The 24,263-nt window shown below is 41.7% G+C and overlaps 1 protein-coding gene across 1 annotated transcript in view; it reads right to left on the bottom strand.

Moving 5' to 3' along the window:
- LRRN3 (leucine rich repeat neuronal 3) overlaps positions 1 to 23,762 on the bottom strand; it is a 64,262-nt gene extending 40,500 nt beyond the window's left edge. Inside the window, exon 1 of the mRNA XM_056573915.1 lies at positions 23,425 to 23,762. The gene's annotated coding sequence lies outside the window, so the exon portion shown is untranslated. The remainder of the gene's footprint in view (positions 1 to 23,424) is intronic.
- Positions 23,763 to 24,263: the final 501 nt, after the last annotated feature.

A 24,263-nucleotide genomic window follows, 5' to 3' on the forward strand; every position in this document is an offset into this window, starting at 1 on the left:
ACTGGTTGCATTAAGGTATTCAGCCTGCTTATTTCTAATTAATTTAAATTAGTTCAGCCTGTTAACAGGTCAAATAGGGAAGTTGTAAGAAAAGTGTGCGTTACTGTATGATACGGTGGCATTACAAATCTCTTCGAAGAAGCAGTAGAACAACAAAGAATGACTGCCATTTTTAACAGGATCATGACTGTAATAAATTATGAGTACAATGAGTGAGAACCTCACAGGGCTGTATTTGCAACCACTTCCTATTGTGAATGGGAATAACCTGTAATATTTAGGAAATTATTGGATTAAACGTTTAAAGGGGTACTCTGCCCCTAGACATATTATCCCCTATCCAAAGGATAGGGGATACATGTCTGATCGCAGGGATCCCGCTTCTGGGGACCCCCGCAATCTCCCTGCTGCACCTGGCGTTCGTTTAGAGCGCCAGAGGCTCGTGACGTCATGGCAACTTCCTGCTTGTGATGTCCCCTCCCATAGACTTGCATTGAGTGGGCATGGCTCTGACGTCACGAGCGGGCGGGACTGTTATGTCATGAGCCTCCGCCCCGCATCGCCAGTTATCCAGCACAAAGCAAAGTTCGCTCCATGCAGCAGATGTCTGGGGTGCCACAGCCGAGATCTCCGGGGTCTCCAGCGGTGCCACCCCCACGATCAGACATCTTATCCCCTATCCTCTGTATAGGGGATAAGATGTCTAGGGGCGGAGTACCCCTTTAACAATGTGACAGAAGAAATTCATTCATGTACTTTTTTATTTGAATTCTTCACACAATGTTTTGCAGCCTTTTTTGTGGCATGTTATTGGTGTTTTTAGCAAACTTTGTAATGGTTGAATATTGTACTTTAAAGCCCACTGTGTATAAAATTATTAAATTCTACATGGTGTTGATGGTGTTATTGGAATTGTGTTTTTGTTTTTAATCAAATAGGACACTCTCTGGCTATGCCATTTTTTCCAACATTTTTCTTATAAGCCTCTCTATCAACAGAATGATTGCTTTGGGAGAGTGAAGAGGATGCAGCACTGGTGTCATGCTGTGCTCTCTTCTTAGTGTTTCCCAACACTTTAAGGTATCTGCACAGCCAAGTGTCCAGGGTAGACTGCAGGGAAAGGGTAAGGAATGGGCTACAGCTCTATACCACTGTTGCCTCCTTACTATTAGCAGGGGCCATATTCTAATTCGCAATATTTCACGATTATATGGACAAATATTCGTCCTATGTTCGGGAAACATATTTGCTATGTTTGTTTTTTTTTTTTTTCCATGTGAAAATTAGTAATGAAATTCGCATAGTGCGCATGCGCGATTATATCTTTCACCTAAAAGAAGGGAGGGATCAGTGTCCTCTTCTGGAAGTGCCGATATTCGTGAATATTTGCAAAGAAAACAAAAAAAAAAGCAAATATTCTAAATATTCGTGAAATCAAGTGACGATATTCGCTGAAAAAATTAGCATTTCCAATATTCGCGCTAAACACTACTTATCAGTCATATAATTGTGTGTGGGGGATCCCACCTATAATGGGTTATGCATGTTGCTAGCAATATAAGGTGGGTCTACCCATTTAATTAATCATAGCTTTTTTTAAAACTTTTTTACAGATGTGTACTTGTTTATTTGATTTATAAAAGGGTTATTCTTCTGTAATACCAAGGGGGCTTTGTTTAGCTTCTGATCATTTTAGCTCAGAGCATTTTCTAATGTATAAATGCAAGCAGTATGAATAGTAGGGCAAACAAGGAAGAGTTGTACAAAACCTGCATCTGTGTGGAAGTTCAACAGGTGAGCTAAAATCTTTTAAGGGGTACTCCGCCCCTAGACATCTTACAGGGGATAAGATGTCTAATCATGGGGGTCCTGCCGCTAGGACCCCCGCAATCTCCTTGCAGCAACATTTGGATAGGGGATAAGCTGTCTATGGTGGAGTACCTCTTTAATATACACATAACATTTTATATGGTATTTCTTTCTTAAAAAAGTGAACGAGTTGGAATAACAACCCCCCCCCCCCCCCCAAAAAAAAAACAAAAAAAAACAAAACTGTGCTTTCCTGCCCAATCCCACGCAGCAACCATTCTGGTGGTGCCAGGTTTCCTTATTCCAGCTTCTTCTTTTACTTATTTATCCCATTCTGGGCCCAAAAAAATACCTAAAAATAGGTTGATTTAATTGTTTTAATGTTCACAGTATTGGGTACATTCCATGTAGATGTTTGCCAGTACAATATCTAAGCCAGGAACTTTTTTTCAGTAAGGGATGCATTAGCAGCATACTGTACTTGTATTAACGTTTCAAGGGTTAGAACAATTTATGCTTAACACAGATTTTTATTGAGATTGTGATTATAGGAAATGTAGTGGGTCGGTTTCATTCGATCATGTTATATTCTTAGGTAGCCTTAGACAGTGAAAGGCTTTTTATATAATCAATTGGTCAGAAGAATAGTCTGTCCATGCATTTTGGCACAGAACAATGAACTACAATATTGACCGAGTGTATTGTAAACTTCATCTGAATACAAATGAAACTATGTGCTAGCCATCCTTGCTAGCTATGTATATAAATGCCTAATTTTGTGGCTTTGCCTCTGGATCTCTGCGGTTTTGGTCACATTCATCTTATGCAATCAATACAGAAAACATTGTATCAGCAGAGCCAGAGAAAAGCAAACAGTTTATGTAGGGCACAATTTAACAGGTGGCATAATCTACTATAAAGAAGCAGAGAAAAATCATATCAATTCCAATTAGTATCCTTATAGAGACAGGCCACTGTAGACCGGTGCATCTATGATGTTCATAGGTTATACAGTACCGGTAGACCTATGCTAATAGGTGTATATGGGGCCTGATCCTGATGGCCTCTTGTCTTTGCAGCAGTGCTAAGGAGTCATAGGTGATTTTAGAGTCAGTGGGGGCAAGAAACGAGAAGTAAGCCCTCTTGGTTCTGAGAAGTAGCCAACAGAGTACAGGGAGCCATCACCTCTTGCTCTTATTATATTCAGCATAAACGTTTATCAGGCTCTTTCATGCCCCTTAATGTCTATCAATAGCAGGTCTCTCTACAGCAGTCTCTCTTTTTTCTGCAAGTAAGTGTGCCGGAATGCAGCATTGAATGTTGGAATTATTATAATGCCAACAAAAGGATGAGTACTGATTGAGTAACATAAATAACCTTGTACAAATGTATCTATATTTATCATTATCTATATTTGTGTTCCTTAGTCATGCTATTAGATTTAAACAGTTATATCTTACTCAAAAGTATAAATATATGGAACCCTTGCAAAGGAAATAATAAACTATTCTCAAAAGAGATTGAATGCCTGTGGGCATATACTTAGGCATACTTAAGGCTTTTTGTTACTACTGTGGGTGCTCTGAAGTGCTTGCAGGCATGCATTTTGGCAAACTTGCAGTCCTTTAACATCACAACCTCCAGATATGTTAATACAAACATCTAAAGGAATAATTCTTAGGGCAAAATAACCCATGACCCAGTAAGGTGGTTGCTGGTATTCCAGTAAAAATACATTGATAGGCATTCGCTGTTAATCCATCTCTCCTAAAGCTGGCAGTGATATGGCTTCTGTAGAAAAGCAAGCCTTAAATGTAAACTAGACAAGCCTCCAGTGCATTTATTTATTGTGAAGCAGTAGCCAAGCAACAGCAGCTATTATTTAGTGAATTCTATAAAATCATATCAAATAGGCCATGATAATATTGTCTTTTATTTACGTTATGACACTAGGTGAAATTTTACATTCTTTATCTTTGAGTATCATATTATATTGTACTGCTGTAAGGTTCCCAAAGTCTCCTTTTAGCATGTGTCTGACAGTTTACCTTGGGCTCTCGTCCTCTGGCTGCACAGTAGCATTGGGTTACTAAGGCAACTGGACCCCAACAATGATGTTGTCACGATGCCGGCTGGCAGGTAGTGGATCCTCTGTGCCAGAGAGGGATTGGCGTGGACCGTGCTAGTGGACCGGTTCTAAGTCACTACTGGTTTTCACCAGAGCCCGCCGCAAAGCGGGATGGTCTTGCTGCGGCGGTAGTGACCAGGTCGTATCCACTAGCAACGGCTCACCTCTCAGGCTGCTGAAGATAGGCGCGGTACAAGGGAGTAGACAGAAGCAAGGTCGGACGTAGCAGAAGGTCGGGGCAGGCAGCAAGGATCGTAGTCAGGGGCAACGGCAGGAGGTCTGGAACACAGGCTAGGAACACACAAGGAAACGCTTTCACTGGCACAATGGCAACAAGATCCGGCAAGGAAGTGCAGGGGAAGTGAGGTGATATAGGGAAGTGCACAGGTGAAGACACTAATTGGAATCACTGCGCCAATCAGCGGCGCAGTGGCCCTTTAAATCGCAAAGACCCGGCGCGCGCGCGCCCTAGGGAGCCGGGCCGCGCGCGCCGGGACAGGACCGAGGGAGAGCGAGTCAGGTACGGGAGCCGGGGTGCGCATCGCGAGCGGGCGCTACCCGCATCGCGAATCGCATCCCGGCTGGAAGCGGAATCGCAGCGCCCCGGGTCAGTGGATCTGACCGGAGCGCTGCAGCGGGGAGAGTGTAGCGAGCGCTCCGGGGAGGAGCGGGGACCCGGAGCGCTCGGCGTAACAGTACCCCCCCCCTTGGGTCTCCCCCTCTTCTTAGAGCCTGAGAACCTGAGGAGCAGACTTTTGTCTAGGATGTTGTCCTCAGGTTCCCAGGATCTCTCTTCAGGACCACAACCCTCCCAGTCCACTAAAAAAAAAGTTTTCCCTCTGACCTTTTTAGAGGCTAAGATCTCTTTGACAGAGAAGATGTCCGAGGAGCCGGAAACAGGAGTGGGAGGAACAGATTTGGGAGAAAAACGGTTGAGGATGAGTGGTTTAAGAAGAGAGACGTGAAAGGCATTAGGGATACGAAGAGAAGGAGGAAGAAGAAGTTTGTAAGAGACAGGATTAATTTGACACAAAACTTTGAAAGGACCAAGATAGCGTGGTCCCAACTTGTAGCTAGGGACACGGAAGCGGACATATTTAGCGGAGAGCCATACCTTGTCTCCAGGGGAAAAAACGGGAGGAGCTCTTCTTTTCTTATCTGCGAACTTCTTCATGCGTGATGAAGCCTGTAAGAGAGAATTTTGGGTCTCTCTCCATATGATGGAAAGGTCACGAGAAATTTCATCCACAGCGGGTAGACCAGAGGGCAAGGGGGTAGGGAGGGGGGGAAGAGGGTGACGGCCGTACACCACGAAAAATGGGGATTTGGAGGAAGATTCAGAGACTCTGAAGTTATACGAGAATTCGGCCCATGGAAGGAGATCTGCCCAGTCATCCTGGCGGGAGGAAACAAAATGTCGCAAATAATCACCCAAGACCTGGTTAATTCTTTCTACTTGTCCATTGGACTGGGGATGATATGCAGAAGAAAAATTTAATTTAATCTTGAGTTGTTTACAGAGAGCCCTCCAGAATTTAGACACGAATTGGACACCTCTATCCGAGACGATCTGCGTAGGCAACCCGTGAAGACGAAAAATGTGTACAAAAAATTGTTTAGCCAACTGAGGCGCTGAAGGAAGACCAGGAAGAGGGATGAAATGTGCCATTTTGGAGAATCGATCAACGACCACCCAAATAACAGTGTTGCCACGGGAAGGGGGTAAATCAGTAATAAAATCCATACCAATCAGAGACCAAGGCTGTTCGGGGACAGGCAGGGGATGAAGAAAACCAGCGGGCTTCTGGCGAGGAGTCTTATCCCGGGCACAGATAGTGCAGGCTCGCACAAAGTCCACAACATCCGTCTCCAGAGTCGGCCACCAATAGAAGCGGGAGATGAGTTGCAGAGATTTCTTGATGCCCACATGACCTGCGAGATGGGAGGAGTGACCCCATTTGAGGATTCCGAGGCGTTGGCGTGGAGAAACAAAGGTCTTTCCTGGAGGAGTTTGCCTGATGAAGGCAGGAGAAGTGGAGATCAGGCAGTCAGGTGGAATGATGTGTTGCGGAGAGAGTTCAACTTCTGAGGCATCCGAGGAACGAGAGAGAGCATCGGCCCTAATGTTCTTATCGGCAGGACGAAAGTGAATCTCAAAATTAAACCGGGCAAAGAACAGAGACCACCGGGCCTGGCGAGGATTCAGCCGTTGGGCAGACTGGAGGTAGGAGAGGTTCTTGTGGTCGGTGTAAATAATAACTGGAAATCTTGATCCCTCCAGCAGATGCCTCCATTCCTCAAGTGCTAATTTAATGGCTAGAAGCTCTCGATCCCCGATGGAGTAGTTCCTCTCCGCCGGAGAGAAGGTCCTAGAAAAAAAAAACACAAGTGACGGCATGCCCGGAAGAATTTTTCTGTAGAAGAACAGCTCCAGCTCCCACTGAGGAGGCATCAACCTCCAGTAGGAAGGGTTTGGAAGGGTCAGGTCTGGAGAGCACGGGAGCCGAAGAAAAGGCAGACTTGAGTCGTTTAAAGGCGTCTTCCGCTTGAGGAGGCCAGGACTTGGGATCGGCATTTTTTTTGGTCAAAGCCACGATAGGAGCCACAAGGGTAGAAAAATGTGGAATAAATTGCCTGTAATAATTGGCGAACCCCAAAAAGCGTTGGATAGCACGGAGTCCGGAGGGGCGTGGCCAATCTAAGACGGCAGAGAGTTTGTCTGGATCCATTTGTAGTCCCTGGCCAGAGACCAAATATCCTAGAAAAGGAAGAGATTGGCATTCAAACAGACATTTCTCAATTTTAGCATAGAGTTGATTGTCACGAAGTCTCTGAAGAACCATACGGACATGCTGGCGGTGTTCTTCTAGATTGGCCGAAAAAATTAGGATATCATCCAGATATACAACAACACAGGAGTATAACAGATCACGAAAAATTTCATTAACAAAGTCTTGGAAGACAGCAGGGGCGTTGCACAGGCCAAAGGGCATGACCAGATACTCAAAGTGTCCATCTCTGGTGTTAAATGCTGTTTTCCACTCATCCCCCTCTCTGATGCGGATGAGGTTATAGGCGCCTCTTAAGTCCAATTTAGTAAAGATGTGGGCACCTTGGAGGCGATCAAAGAGTTCAGAGATGAGGGGTAGGGGGTAGCGGTTCTTAACCGTGATTTTATTAAGACCGCGGTAGTCAATGCAAGGACGTAGGGAGCCATCTTTTTTGGACACAAAGAAAAATCCGGCTCCGGCAGGAGAGGAGGATTTACGGATAAAGCCCTTTTTTAAATTTTCCTGGACGTATTCAGACATGGCAAGAGTCTCTGGGGCAGAGAGAGGATAAATTCTGCCCCGGGGTGGAGTAGTGCCCGGGAGGAGGTCGATAGGACAATCATAAGGCCTGTGAGGAGGTAGAGTCTCCGCTTGTTTTTTGCAGAAAACATCCGCGAAGTCCATATAGGCCTTAGGGAGACCGGTTACTGGAGGAACCACAGAGTCACGGCAAGGGTTACTGGGAACCGGTTTTAGACAGTCCTTGGAACAAGAGGGCCCCCAACTCTTGATCTCCCCAGTGGACCAATCCAGGGTTGGGGAATGAAGTTGAAGCCAGGGAAGTCCAAGGAGAATTTCCGAGGTGCAATTGGGGAGGACCAAAAGTTCAATCATCTCGTGATGAGATCCGATGCTCATTAGAAGGGGCTCCGTGCGGAAACGTATGGTACAGTCCAATCTTTCATTGTTTACACAATTGATGTAAAGGAGTCTGGCGAGACTGGTCACTGGGATGTTGAACCTGTTGACGAGAGAGGCCAAAATAAAATTTCCTGCAGATCCAGAGTCCAAGAAGGCCACAGTAGAGAAGGAGAAGGCAGAGGCAGACATCAAGGATTGTCTCACCTTTGTGCGGAGTCAGCGTACGTCTTTCCAGGCGGGGAGGACGGATAGGACAATCCCTCAGGAAGTGTTCGGTACTAGCACAGTACAGGCAGAGGTTCTCCATGCGGCGTCGTGTCCTCTCTTGAGGTGTCAGGCGAGACCGGTCGACCTGCATAGCCTCCACGGCGGGAGGCACAGGAACAGATTGCAGGGGACCAGAGGAGAGAGGAGCCGAGGAGAAGAAACGCCTCGTGCGAACATAGTCCATATCTTGGCGGAGCTCCTGACGCCTTTCGGAAAAACGCATGTCAATGCGAGTGGCTAGGTGAATAAGTTCATGAAGATTAGCAGGCATTTCTCGTGCGGCCAGAACATCTTTAATGTTGCTGGATAGGCCTTTTTTAAAGGTCGCGCAGAGGGCCTCATTGTTCCAGGATAATTCTGAAGCAAGAGTACGGAATTGTACGGCATACTCGCCAACGGAAGAATTACCCTGGACCAGGTTCAACAGGGCAGTCTCAGCAGAAGAGGCTCGGGCAGGTTCCTCAAAGACACTTCGGATTTCCGAGAAGAAGGAGTGTACGGAGGCAGTGACGGGGTCATTGCGGTCCCAGAGCGGTGTGGCCCAAGACAGGGCTTTTCCAGACAGAAGGCTGACTACGAAAGCCACCTTAGACCTTTCAGTGGGAAACAGGTCCGACATCATCTCCAGATGCAGGGAACATTGGGAAAGAAAGCCACGGCAAAACTTAGAGTCCCCATCAAATTTATCCGGCAAGGATAGGCGTAGACCAGGAGCGGCCACTCGCTGCGGAGGAGGTGCAGGAGCTGGCGGAGGAGATGACTGCTGAAGCTGTGGTAGTAACTGCTGTAGCATAACGGTCAGTTGAGACAGCTGTTGGCCTTGTTGCGCTATCTGTTGTGACTGCTGGGCGACCACCGTGGTGAGGTCAGCGACAACTGGCAGAGGAACTTCAGCGGGATCCATGGCCGGATCTACTGTCACGATGCCGGCTGACAGGTAGTGGATCCTCTGTGCCAGAGAGGGATTGGCGTGGACCGTGCTAGTGGACCGGTTCTAAGTCACTACTGGTTTTCACCAGAGCCCGCCGCAAAGCGGGATGGTCTTGCTGCGGCGTTAGTGACCAGGTCGTATCCACTAGCAACGGCTCACCTCTCAGGCTGCTGAAGATAGGCGCGGTACAAGGGAGTAGACAGAAGCAAGGTCGGACGTAGCAGAAGGTCGGGGCAGGCAGCAAGGATCGTAGTCAGGGGCAACGGCAGGAGGTCTGGAACACAGGCTAGGAACACACAAGGAAACACTTTCACTGGCACAATGGCAACAAGATCCGGCAAGGAAGTGCAGGGGAAGTGAGGTGATATAGGGAAGTGCACAGGTGAAGACACTAATTGGAATCACTGCGCCAATCAGCGGCGCAGTGGCCCTTTAAATCGCAAAGACCCGGCGCGCGCGCGCCCTAGGGAGCGGGGCCGCGCGCGCCGGGACAGGACCGAGGGAGAGCGAGTCAGGTACGGGAGCCGGGGTGCGCATCGCGAGCGGGCGCTACCCGCATCGCGAATCGCATCCCGGCTGGAAGCGGAATCGCAGCGCCCCGGGTCAGTGGATCTGACCGGAGCGCTGCAGCGGGGAGAGTGTAGCGAGCGCTCCGGGGAGGAGCGGGGACCCGGAGCGCTCGGCGTAACAGATGTAAGGCCTTGAATCATTCTGCTATGTCCTGGCTCTCATTCCTAGTGCTTTTGCTTGGATATGACTTCTGATCATGATCTTTCCTAGAAATCACCTTAGATTCAGGCTTATCATTGTTCGATTGGGACCTGTAGTTCTCTTGGCTCTGACTAATGAGCTCCATTTCTATGTTTCCCATCCCATGCTCTGGCCTGTTGATTTCTGATCTCTGCCCTGGTGATGACCCTTGGCTCCATCCCTTACTGTACTAGTCTTGCTTCATTGCTACTATCACCAGTCTACCATAGCTTGGTAATCTTTCTGCAGCAAAATTCATACTTCCTCACTGGGGTTAAGAGTGATCAAGCGAATCCATTAGACTCCCCATCCCCGTCTAGCCAATACCAAACAGAGACTATAGGTTCGACAGTCCCTATCTCATACGATGCTTGACCATAACACACATGTTTAAACCATTAAAAATGGTCCCACCAAACTTAATCCCTGAATTTGGTGTGAATTTAAAGAGGACCTGTGGCCTACCCCCACAAAAATAGCTTAGGGTGCTCTGATCACACATCTTTTTTACAGTTTTGGGTTTATACACTAATTGTCTAACAATTCAGAAAATCAATCAGATGGGTGTAAACAAAATTTTTATAATAGGCATAAATATCAGGTGATGGGTAGGATTATACAGTCAGGGGTGTGTGAATGTTTAACATTGAGGGGCATGTGTCAGGAACTGTAAAATCCCGCCCATCATCTAATAGTCACTCTTAGTGTTACAATGAATTCACACCAATTGGACAATTCGCGGTATCTCAGGTGTATCAAAAACCTGTAAAAAGGTGTGGGACCAGGGCAATGAAAGTTATTAATGATGGGGCTTGCCACAGGTTCTCTTTAACTTTAGACTATGCTTTTATATATACTTTTACTATAGAAATATGCTTTAGAATTGTATTTTAGTATGTGCCACTGATTTGGCCGCTGTTTACAATATGGATAAGCTCCATTTACTGGAGCTAATCTGCACCCTGACTACCTGACTGACATGTTCAGATTTGAAGTAAAAAATGCATGCTGCAATGCACAGTGTGACCTATAGTGTGTATTTCTATTTAAAACAATATGATGTATAATGCACATGGTTTAAATGCATATTACAATGTAGAATACATGTCAGCATATGCATGAAAAAAACTATACCACGTAAACATAGCTTTAGATGTAAGCAACCTTTACAGTTTCTTGTTAGTAGCACGTACATAATCGATCTGTTGCCATCCAATGTTCTCCCAGATTTTTGCAGTTGCACTGTCCATATCAGGAATACTAATGCTGTAAGTTGAATGAAAGGCTTCTTGTTAAATTACTATGTTTAGCAAGACAACTGCACAAATACCAGCTATAATTGCTTATTATATAGAATGCACAATTTAAATGCATTTCCTTTTTTTCTGCCTCTAATATATCCATTTTGTCATTTGACATTTTACTTTTGCTACCTAGCAATGCAGAGAAAGTTCAATAGTTATTGAGGCAAAACTAGCTAAATACCAAAGAAAAATGTGTTAACTCACAACACCTAATGCAGCGGTTCATAGCCCAATGTCATGGGTCCTCCATGGGGGGAGGGGATGGTGTCGAGATTTCTCTTGGCTTACAAAATGTTATAGCAGAAAAAGCCTTACAAACATGTAACTAATGTGGCATAAATAAACTGATTTAGTTAGATATGACCTTGCAAGTGTTGCCGATACTGAAATGTCATTCATGCCCAACATGAAATGAATCCTAAAATAATTTTTATATACTGTATGTAGTTTGTAAAAGGGGTACAAAGGGTCTAAATGCTTTTCTGAATTATACATTGATTCCATTAGGCTATTATAGATATAGGTGCTAGATAAATAGACAGACTTGTGAACTTCATGGTAAACTTTTAATTTTAACATGGTAAAATAATTGGGCAGATCTACTGTTTTTCTTTTTCTTTAAGAATGCTAAATCTGTGTCAAGGTTTAAACAATTACACTTGTACCTTAATGTACCAGAACACAGACACAGATTGGGTGCACTACTGTTCGCTTCTCCCAGCTGTATCTAGAGTTTGGTGAGGGGTCTCAGCACTAAGTCCCTGAGCAATGAAAACTTTTGACATGTCTTTGTGACACTTCAATGGAGGAACATCACTCACCAATTGGTGACACCAGAAATGATCCCTTTGGTGCTTCACCCAAATATAATTCCAGAAGCAGGAAGTATTTATAAACTCAAAGGGGGAGATTTATCAAAACCTGTACAGAGGAAAAGTTGCCCATAGCAACCAATCAGATCGCTTCTTTTATTTTTCAGAGACCTTTTCAAAAATTAAAGTAGCGATCTGATTGGTTGCTATGGGAAACTCAGCAATTTTTCCTCTAGACAGGTTTTGATAAATCTGCCCAAAAGTATTTGAAAACACTCACAACGTGTTTTAAGTCAGGAGATGACTCTTCATCAGATAAGATATATTGAGGAGTAAGTAAGTCCTGGCTCAAAAAGCTTTTAAATAAATGCTTGAACTTTATAATACTTCCTACTCCTATTTTGTTATATTGGGGCCAAGCACCAAAGGGATGCTTTCTGGTGTCACCAACTGGTGAATGATGTTCCTGCACTATTACTGCTCTAGGCATATATAGAGATTTGTAGGATCAGAGACTGGTGTTGTGCCCACAGTGTAACTATCTGGTAAGTGCAACTTATTTAGCACCTTTGGCTGATAGGGGATAAGGATAGGGGATAAGTTGCCTGATCGCGTTGGGTCCCGCCGCTGGGGACCCCCACGATCATGCACGCAGCACCCCGCTTTCATCAGGCCCCGGAGCTCTCATCAGGCCCCGGGTCTGATCACGGGGCCGGTGATCGTGACATCACAGCTCCGCCCCCGTGTGATGTTACGCTCCGCCCTCTCAATGCAAGTCTATAACAGGGGCGAGACAGCTGTAGACTTACATTGATGTCACGATACTCCGGCCCCGTGATCGGCAGTCATCAGACCCGGAGCGATGTTCGCTCCAGGGCCTGATGAGAGCGGGGTGCTGCGTGCGAGATCACGGGGGTCCCCAGCGGCGGGACCCTGCGTGATCAGGCAACTTATCCCCTATCCTTTAGATAGGAGATAAGTTGTCAGCACCGTAGTACCCCTTTAATCCACTTGACAATACCACGCACAGGCGCACAATGTCTTCTTTTGTCTTGCACAGATCAGATACTGTATTGCTTTGGCTCCTCCTTGTATAACCCAATTAAGTCTTGGTTCTTATACACTGATTTTTTACTCTAAAATCTACAATATAACATTCATAGATGTCTAGAAGTCTTAACATAACTTTGAATTTAAATGACTAAAATGTTGGCCATAATGAACACAACTATTCATTTGGGTGCAACAAAGTAAGAAATAATATGCACCCAAAATGTGCCAAATAAAAAAACAACAACATTAAAAAAAAATCACAATAACTAGTGCAAACAACATTTCCCCCATTATATAAAAATACTATAAATAGCTATATTTTGAATCCTGTTTATTTCCCAAAGAACAATTAATTTTACTTAGAATAATTACTTTTATTATACATTTCTTTTTGTATTGCATCTGTGTATGATATTTTATTTATCTTATTTTAATTCAACATATCTTTATTTCATCTCTTTTGCCTTTTGTCAAATACCTGGGCATTTTAATCGCCTTTAACATACACAGCTATGTTTTACTCTGCACATATTGTATGATAATAACCAAAGCCTAAGTTCAATGCTGTGACTCTGAAAGAGACATTAAGATTCTGCAAATGTATGTCATTCTAATTCACCTAGTCTAATTCGTCTAGTTCTCTGCTTTAAACTTCCTAATTTACCGACTTTAACGTGGAAGCATTGAACAGCCCTTCACATAAGGCACCTCTTCTTCAGGACTACTTCATTATACTGTGTGATCTCTCTGGGAACGTATTTCATATACTGTACATATATTTGAAGTGCTTCTGTATGATTGGTGAGGTTTTTTTTTGTCTTTTTGTGGTATGTCCGATTTCTATTTCTCTGATTGGTGTAGTCCAAGGTAATGTAAAGTATAGGATGCATTAATGGAGTTCAATTCTTACCAGCTAGGAGAACACAAACTGGTCAATTGCATCAGTTCTTTAACACAAAATGTAAAGATGACTGCATTTAGATACATTTTAGGCATCGCTGCCCCCAGAATATTAGCACAGCAAGGTGAGCTTGTACTGTAAGTGGTGAATAGCTTTAACAGCTTAGTAGAAAGCCCCAAGGAAAACGTTAATATGCTGTGCCTATTATAAGACATGCTCAAAGCAGCTGTTGTATGCTTGCCCAAGTGTTTTCTCATGACAGTATTTTTTAAGGTTCTGTGCAAAACTATATAGACATATAATTTCTTTCTTAGCTATCAAGTAGTTACATGGCCTTCCATTGTTCACATGGTAATCGGAATAATAAAGCCGGTAAGAATACCGATCCTTTCATTATATCAGTAATTGAATCTAGTGGGAATTCTACCATGGATTATGGGCTGGTTGAATGAATATCACATTTTTGGAATTATGTGCCTTCTGAATTTATTCTTGCTTGTCAGGAGTTAATGACTTGGCAGATCTTGAAAAAACATGTCTGCAAAGCCTTGTCTTCTAGGCCCACATTATTATATTTGTTCAAAATTACAGATAATGTGGCTGAAGTATTGGCAGAACACAGGGTAATATTGCCGTAGAAAATGATGCAGTTATGTGACCAAGAAAGCTGAGAAATGTTGTCGGCATTCGCTCTAATATGGTAGACTGAGTATGAATACATAATCCATCCATCAGCAGAGGTTTCTTTTCAATTAGCTGCCTGCAACACATTACGATAATGCACATTTAGTTACACATTTGTATAGTAAGAAATAATTTGACTAAAATATGTACTCCTATCCCATGTCTTCAAAGGACCAAAATTCAATTTGGAACATTATTTTTAATATACACGAGAAACACATCTGCGAAATGTTTGCAAGTTGTACTCCTTGTAGCAAACAGATCATAATCCTTCATCGAGTTCAGCATTTTGCATCAGCATTTTCTCCAGACTGCAGGTCCTGTCCTGTCTGGGCTGTGTGGATCCTTTCGTAAGTATTACCACTATGGTCTTGATGGTATGACTAGGAGCGGGTTAGAAGTTCTGAAGACCAGTGAGGCTTATCTCTGAAATATTTGCACCATTTGTATTTTGATCCATCTTAGATTTGGGCAAGGGGGACTTTTTCTTTACTTTCACCTCAAGCTGTAGATAGTGTTATCCAGAGTGTGGCCATGCATAGTCAAACATAACCTATAGCCCAGGATTTATGTATTTTATATAACTATATCTGCTTGAAGTTTGAGATTGTATGAGTGTACATTAAAGGGGTACTCCCCTGGAAAACATTTTTCAAAAATCAACTGGTGCCAGAAAGTTAAACAGATTTGTTAATTACTTCTATTAAAAAATCTAAATCCTTCCAGTACTTAACAGCTGCTGTATGCTCCACAGGAAGTTAATTTATTTTTACATTTCCTTTCTGCCTGACCACAGTGCTCTCTGCTGACACCTCTGTCCATTTTAGGAACTGTCTGGAGCAGTATAGGTTTGCTATGGGGATTTGCTCCTGCTCTGGACAGTTCTTAAAATAGACAGAGTGGTCAGCAGAAAGCACTGTGGTCAGGCAGAAAGGAAATGTAAAAATAAATTAACTTCCTGTGGAGCATACAGCAGCTGATAAGTACTGGAAAGGTTAAGATTTTTAAATAGAAGTAATTTACAAATCTGTTTAACTTTCTGGCACCACTTCAATAAAAACAATTTTTTTTTCCAGTGGAGTACCCCTTTAATTAGCAGTGTTGCTGTCAAATGTGTTGCTAGAAAAGTTGTAATAGGGCTTCTTTACATCAGTATTAAAGGGGTAATCCGGGCAAAACCTTTTTTTTTTATATATATATATATATATATCATCTGGCTACGGAAAGTTAAACAGATTTGTAAATTACTTCTATTAAAAAATCTTAATCCTTCCAATAGTTATTAGCTTCTGAAGTTTTCTGTCTAACTGCTCAATGATGATGTCACGTGCTGGGAGCTGTGCATGATGGGAGAATATCCCCATAGGAACTGCACAGCTCCCGGGACGTGAGTTATCAGAGAACAGTTAGACAGAAAACAACAACTCAACTTCAGAAGCTAATAACTATTGGAAGGATTAAGATTTTTTAATAGAAGTAATTTACAAATCTGTTTAACTTTCCGAAGCCAGTTAATATATAAAAAAAAGTTTTGTCCTGGAATACTAATTTAAGCATTTCTGTTCTTCTACTCCATCATAGGAGCTGAATAATGACAATAACAGTGGTGACAAATCCATAAAATAGCAGAAACACATAGGGGGACATCTATCAATGTTTGCTTATGTATTCCTTTTTTTTTAAACTTTTTTTCTTACAATTTTTTTGCTTATGTGCACCTTATTTCTCAACTGGTTTCAGCCTGTTGATAAATTTCTTTCACGTAAGCAATTTTTTTTTTTTGCTTTGGTAGTGGCTTTTTCTGCTCCATGTCTGAGCTGGAGTAAATTTAATAGGTTTTTTCAAAGTTGCACAAAAAAAAAGTTTTTTCAAAGTGGCACAAAAAAATAGAGTAGACTTTTTTGCGACAATTTTAAGCAAAAAAAAAAAAAGACTAAATGCTTTGATAAATGTCCCCCATAGGGACCAATGGGCATTTTTCTAGCCAAAATAAGGCTGCATTCTGCAATGTTTTATTTGCCATTTTTAATAGAACATAAGGTTTGAGCAATGTTTTTAGTCTTAGTCTATGTTCACACAGCTGAATTTTCTAGCAGAATTCCACCTGAATATTGAGCTCGGAAATTCCATTGGGATTTTGGTCCACTCTGAACACTGCAGAATTCTGATTCTGGTGTCTGCAGAAAGAACAGACATGTCAATGCAATTTTGCTTGAAATTGCATTTCCATCTATGAGACAGCGCATTTCCAAGCAGTCCTAGCGCCTGTGGGGACATTCAAATGTGAGGAATATCTGCCTCTGTTTTCCAGGCAGACATTCAGCATATTTTCGGATGTTTGAACATGGGCTAAATCAAGATTTGCTACACAATTCCAACACACACATAGACAAATTTTTTGGTGGGATGTTGGGCATCTAATCGTATATCACCTAAACTACCATACCAGGAAGGAGATGGAATCATTCTATCTGCCTGAAACCTTAACTGTCTGATGTTTCTCATAACAACCAATCACAGCTCAGCAGATTAATAAATATGGACCAATGCGTTCTTTTCTTCCATTTCTGGTCATTGAAATCAACTGATGGTGGATTCACATGTTGTGTAATGTTATGCCATGGATTTGGCCAGAACCAATGTACTACAGTATTTGCATGAGTTGTATGTGTGTTTTGTTGAATATTTAGGTGTCAATTTACCATCATGGACTTGATGGAGGTTTTACCCTTTTCAGTGCAAAGAGTGAAATTCCCTACAAATTAGCTTCCGAAACCACATGTAACATTTGTGGATTTTGAGGCTTATTCACTGCATACAATGATCTGTAGTGAATCTGTAGTCATATACAGAAAAATCTTACCAATTCTAAAATAAGACATGAGTCACAGAAAGGTTGAGTGAAAGAATTTCTTCTAGCTGCCTATGAATCAGAATGCAGGAATTTTCTTTACACACAATACACCTGAGCTGCCGCCTCCATCATTCTGATCACACTTGGCTCATTGTCCCACTACACCTTTTGGTTATTTAATATGACACATTCTAGACTTCCTTTCTGTCCATGTTGTTTTTAGTAACATCATTTAACACGCTGCCCCAGAGGTGCAGTTTAACTGATGGCACTCAACTTATTGATTCAGATCGCTCTCAGAAGAAATGAAAGACAAATACATAATGTCAGGAGCCATGATAGATTCCGGAGAGCACTGCTCTGCTTATTATGCGGAGCTGGGTAAACAACTACATACCGACAATTGATTCAATAAATGTATTTTAATTATGCCAAGCTTCACATGTTTGTCTTCGAGTTCATAGGAAACATTTCTAACATTGTTGGCCCATTGTGAGACAGTAGACAGGGTCACATTCTCCATGCATTAGAGAAGGCTCCTGTAGAGAGATGTGAGTGATATTGTGCAGATCTATCTTACTGTCATATGTATCTGTGTTCTACCATGTCAGGTTATTGTAATTTATATAGTCGGCTGTTTTGGTGGTTTGTATAAACCCTATTACATAGGCTTAGAGATTTATATAATCTCTAGTATAATTTATCCCCCTTTGTTCTAGTCAGACTGACCCAGTTTCTTTTTGACAATGATATACATTCTAATATGTATCAACAAAAATTGTTCCCAGTTTGAACATTTTATCTTATAATATATTGGGCTTCTCTATGGATGTTTATTGGCCATGTTCTCTTATAACAGATAATAGACCATTCTTCAAAAGCCAACATAACAAACAATGGCATTTCACTTTTACGACTGTTGTGATAATATAACATTAATCCTATAATTATACAAGGCTCTATGGATATTTATTACCTTGCATTACCTTACCTTGCATTTATTACCTGCATTGGCCATGTGTCTTAAAATGATACAACATGACATTGCTTATCATCAGGACAGTCGGGGTATAATGAAGAATGCTTTTGGTGTTTCTATCTACATGTCCTTAAAGTCTATTGCATAACTTTTTAATAATTTCAGTATAGAGACATCAACTGCTATTGAATTACTAATATTTTGATTTATAGGGTTTATAAAATGTCATGACCTTGATGTGACAGATGGTTTATAACCTTTCTTTGAAATCTACTGGAACTTGTTACTAAAGTGGTTAAGATGTCTGCTTTTTTTTTTTTTTTTAACCACAACCACTGACTTCCCATCTGTAGTTCCATATCACTTTATCACACTGGCAACATGATAGATATTGTATTTATAGCCCCCTTTGTCACGATGGCCTAGATAGCTGCAGTGCTTATAAATATGACTTGTGTGCAGACTAAGGTATGTTTAAAGGGGTTATCTTATGGCAATAATGATAACAAGTGGCAGTCAAATGTAAAATGAAGAAGCTTAATAATTCACTACTATTTACAAAAATGCACAGAATGCCCTAGTGTAGCCATGGTCACATGGACCCAGAAGTTTAGAGACTTTCAGGTATGTCATCACAGCCTTATGTAGCAGGGTGCTTCCTGCCGCTCCCTGTGTGTTGGTACATGACTAGTGATGTGTCTGAAGTGGCTAGTTGTTTGTAGTTTAGCTATCCCAGAGAAAGAGCTGGCTTATGTAATGAACTAAGCCAGGCAGAACTACCCCCCCCCCCCGACACTTTACTATTCACATACCAATACACCTTAAGAGGAAGGAAGCTAACTGCAGTGTGACATAGTACAGCTTACCCGAAAGATTTCTGGAGTCAGCAGATCTTTGTAATTTAGAAAATTTAAGTCAGTAAATTGTTTGTTTTAGTTTTAATTTTAATGCTGCAGCTTATTGCCTCAGGATAACTCCTTTAGGGTACATTCAGACGAGCGGATTCACAGCGTATTTTACACAGTGGGTCTGCCGCTGAAGTACCCCTAGTTGGTGCCTCAGATGAGCCTGCTTGGACGCTGATATGAGCAGACACACTGCGATGTGCGAGTTGCCGCGCGCATGGCAGTATACTCGCACATCGCGGCTGCTATCAGCCTAGCTCAGGGAACAGGGGGAGTGGCCGCAATGTGTGTGAGTACACTATGCATGTGCGGTGACACGCACATGACAGCAGTGTATCTGTTCGTAGCTGCGTATTGCAGTCTGAGCAGGCACATTTGAGACACCCTGCAGGGGTCCTTTGGCGGTGGATACGTAGCGTAAAATACGCTGTGGATCCGCTCGTCTGAACGTACCCTTAAAGCATAAATACCCACCATACTGATGCTGCTAGGCCTGCGGTTATTAGACAGTTACCGTAGTAATGACAGGCCATACTGACTTTTCATTAGTGCAGACCACCTGCCCACAATGGTATGGTCAGTATGTAAGGCACATGACTATTATAAGGTGTAGTGCTTATGTGCTGCTTCTTGGACAACCACATGACCATCTAGACTGAAACTATGGGGGATTTTAAGGATGAGTCTGCACTTTGTTCTTGTTATATCAGCAGAAGCTACAATTGCATTTTTTATTTTTTGCTAAAGCTGGAATATTCCCCAATGCTAAGAAGTTTCCTGACTATAGCACATATTCAATATTTCTAAAGATAAAATATTTCTTAGAAACATCTTCAAAGAACTGCTTTTCTATGTATCATCATTTTAGCTGTACAAATACTTTTTGCTCTTTGTTCTAACTTTGCACAAAAAGTACAGTGCATGCATAATGTTAACAGCAAACACAAGACAATGAAATCTGTATACCTAAAAGAAGGTGACTTTGGGAGACTTGTATAAAGCTCTGTTCACATCACTGTAAGAATCTTCTATAGGAGGCATACATCAGGATAAGTCACTAACAGGCTGTGCGGTATATATTTTTTTACTGTACACGTTTGTGTTTTCTGCGGTATAAACTGCACATAGGGCCAAAATGAGTTATGAAGAGGCACTAAAATGTATCTTTCTTGTATATTTACCTATTATTGTCCAATGCCCTTTAAACTAGAGGATTAAGAGTCTACACCTAGCAAGAGTAACTGGCAACTAATTGAAGTGCACATCCATCAGGGCTGTAGCTGTGTGCTATGTGTGCTAAGATATATGGATTGCTGTTAATTAGCTATTTCACTGAAGAGGTTTATACAAAATGCAATGTCAAACAATTACAATATGAAGTGGTTTTCAATTTTCAACTCAAAAATGACAAGGAGAATCAAGAAGAGGATTTTTGCATATTGAGGTTGCTAGGATTCTTTTTAGCCTAGTTTCAATATATAGGCACTTACATATCTGTCTCACATCTGTTCAAGTAAAAAAAAAAAAAAATATATATATATATATATATATATCTCAATATACATACATATATATAGATAGATAGATAGATAGATAGATAGATATAGATATTACAATTGACATTCCATTCTGGGGATGGTTTCCTAAATCTTGCACATACATACTAAAATACTAATAAGTATTAGAATGATTTTTGTCTGGAGATGTGGCATTATGGAGTGCACTTGGTTGACCCATAAGTTGACCACTATATAATGTAATGTAGGAGCCATTGAAATGCATGGTTCCTAGCACGTGTGTTTCTTTATAGACTTCAGAACCTTGACTGAAGAAATTCCAGTTTTCTGCCTTTATAGTTTAGGACACAATAGCAGATTGTTGAAGAGCAATGTTGTAACTGGAATACAAAATATGTCTTTCAATTGATACTTTCATACCTTATAGCTACAACATAAGGTTTAGACTTCTTTCCTTGGTAGAGCATATTTGCCTAGACCAGGTAGCAGTCAAGCATTGCATATCATGAATATAAATGCTACATCAAATGCATAGTGTATATATTTGGATAAAAGCAATGGCCTATGACCAATGATGTTCTGTAAAATTACCATGTAATGCAATTTTGCCAAAGCCATTCTTTCCAGAGGGATGGCCCACAAGGATTATTCTGCAGACTTACAAACCACTTTTAATCTGTTGATAAGTTCAATCATTTCCTTGGTGGTAACACAGTATACATTTGCTCAATTTTCTGCTAAGACCAAGATACACTGCCAAAACCTTTCCTCAAGGGTGCATCACGTTCATGTTCTAGCTGGGTAAAGCCGGGTTGCATTATTCTCATTTAGCATTCCATGAATTCCTGGAACACGTCCAGGATCTGATTAAATTGTGTCATCCAATCCAGAGTTAATCAATAAACTAACATATATCACTTTTTAGCTTGCTCTGTCCAGGTCCCGGGATACTGAACAAATTGTCTGAACGTGTTGTTTATGATGTAAACATATATCAAAACTGAGTTCTGAAATGTTTATTTGCTGTATATATCAACAATTATCAACCCAATGAATTAAGTGGAATGCCATGTGAACATTACAGGGGCCGGATAGATATATATGAGATAAATAGATAGATAAATATGAAATAGATAGAATATGTGTTTACAAGGTGTGCGGTATGTATTTGTACACGTATATTGTTCATGTGGATATGTAGCGTAGTAAAACTACATATGATCATACAATTTGAACTCTGCCATTTGCCAAATTCCTTAAAGAACCTCACATTGCCTAAAGGAACAAAAGTCTGTTTCTTGGCAACTGTGCCTCAAGTTAAACCACTCTGGTAATGCACATATTATACATGCCCTAGACATAAAGGACGTTATTATAAAAAATATGGTGGAATTTAGTAGAGGAGCTTTGGAATAAGCAGCAGGAATGGAATAAAGTGATACATTTTTATTTTTTCAACAACAAAAACAACAAGAAAAATAATAATAATAATTTAGAAATTGCACCGCCTGGCATCCTAAAGCTTGTTTGTGTAGCAGCTCATAACAAAACCCTTTATGATTAAGGGATTAGCTGGAAATTTCACACATTGGCATATTATTAGCTGCCAAGATCAGCTGCATTGTTAGAGGGCTGTCCATGCACACAGTATGCCTCTGCGCGCTGATGGATTTGTAGTAAGGTGACTGTGCGTGGGTGACACTTCTTTTTATATATTACATTACTTAGGAAGCTTATGCTAGGAGTAATAACTCTTAATGGGCAGTTATAGGAGCAGACTCCTAGAGTCCAACAGCAGGTTGTATGTGCCTTACATCAGGAGACGGGGAGAGGAATCATACATACTTTATGTGCCATACGAAATAAGGATATGCCAGAAGTCATGCCAATCTCCTGCTAATATGGAAAGATTCCTTAAAAATAAGACATTGGGATATCAATCTAAACTTCTTCTCATTTCTTGTCTGTGATCATATACACAAGATAGATTAACCCCTTGAAGGCAAGGACTACTCATTTATGCAGGCAAACATGTCCTAGCCAGGGAATATGTACTAGCTGTGAAAGACTAATATGTGGATTTCCTTTCAAATAAAGCATATCTCTAAGCATGCTGCCTCTCCCAAAGGTGCTTGTGACTGGAGGCTTTTCTCTTGTCTAGTTAACCTGCCGAGTGCTGGAAGTGAATGCACTGCATCATTTTAAAACGTGTGCTCAACGACAATATACTTTGTTGCATGCAAAGTCTACCTGCTACCATATAACAGGCAACCCCAAGAAAGCATTCTATATGCAAAATGATTCAAATATTAATGGACACGTCACCATGGGACTGATAACTGCTTTTAGATCAGGGCTGCTTTTGTTTATTTAAGTGATTTCCCCCCCCCCTTATTTAACATGCGTCAGTCATAGCTGCATTAGTAAACCAGCTATTCACAATGTATCTTTAGACTGGCAAGAGGATATGTTTTAAGGGAAGTCATTTACCACAATCCCTAAGATGTAGCCTGGCAGAAATCCAATAGCTCTGTGTGTGATATGCTCATTCAGGCTCTAGGATCTCAGCTTTTATATTCTTGAAAACACTGACAATGTCCAAACAAGCTCTCTATATTGTCCTCAGACTTCTAGACCCGGAATTAGGATTGAACAGGAATTCTTCACCCCCCCCCCCCCCCCCAGGACTTGCGTATGAAAAGCAAACACAGTCCTGTCCAAATAAATAGTGCATAACCTTAAATATTTTCTTATATTTGTAATTCTTTGCAAATAATCAACATGTAAAATGCAATATAAAAAGCAATACTAAGCAATAAAGCATCATTTGCAACTTACCCGCCAACAACACTTAGCATCCTCTTTATATTCCTCAGCTTTGACTGCAGTACATGCACGCTGAAACCTGGGTTTAAATAGGGGTATTTATAGTTGTCTGCACATGCACATATCCTACAACATGAACAGAGCAGCTCGCCTCTTGCTAAGATCCTTCATAGCTGCCGGTGCTTTGTTTCTCTGTGGCTGATGCTGACAATCCAATACAGAGATGCTGCTTGTGTAGACTCTACCCCTTCTCCTCCTTTCTGTGGTGCTGGTGCTAGTGGTTAGTGCTGCATCATTCACCCGATCAGTTGTCACACTGACATGGTGCTGCCTGCTCAGCGATCATTAATAACTGAACACTTCCACTCCCCAGAGAGGAGCCAATAGCTTCAGAGTGCCAAGATACAGTACTCACAGCTGCTCTAGTCTGGTTGGCTAAAACAACATGCCTATTATATGACATTGCTGCTTAGGTACAAACACATGAAACCAGCCTTCTCCTTTCCTCTATTTATAGGTAAAAAACACATTTTGTCACTCACATGTTCCTCTTCAGTTTATACCATTTATATGTTATTGTATATTCTAGTACATGCAATTAACAATAAGTTTAAATGCAATAAAAAAAATAAAAATTAAGGAAAATAATAGTACACATGACATATATTTCCAGTAATTTATAATTCTACCCATGCTGTTCCGAATGCCGGAGCCGGCGGCAGGAGCTTGTGATGTCATAGCCCCGCCCCTCACAATATCACGCCACGCCCCCTCAATGCAAGTCTATGGGAGGGGGCGTGACGGCTGTCACGCCCCCTCCCATAGACTTGCATTGAGGGGATGGGGTGTGA

This window comes from Hyla sarda, chromosome 4, assembly GCF_029499605.1.
Source record: "Hyla sarda isolate aHylSar1 chromosome 4, aHylSar1.hap1, whole genome shotgun sequence".
Lineage (NCBI taxonomy): Eukaryota > Metazoa > Chordata > Amphibia > Anura > Hylidae > Hyla > Hyla sarda.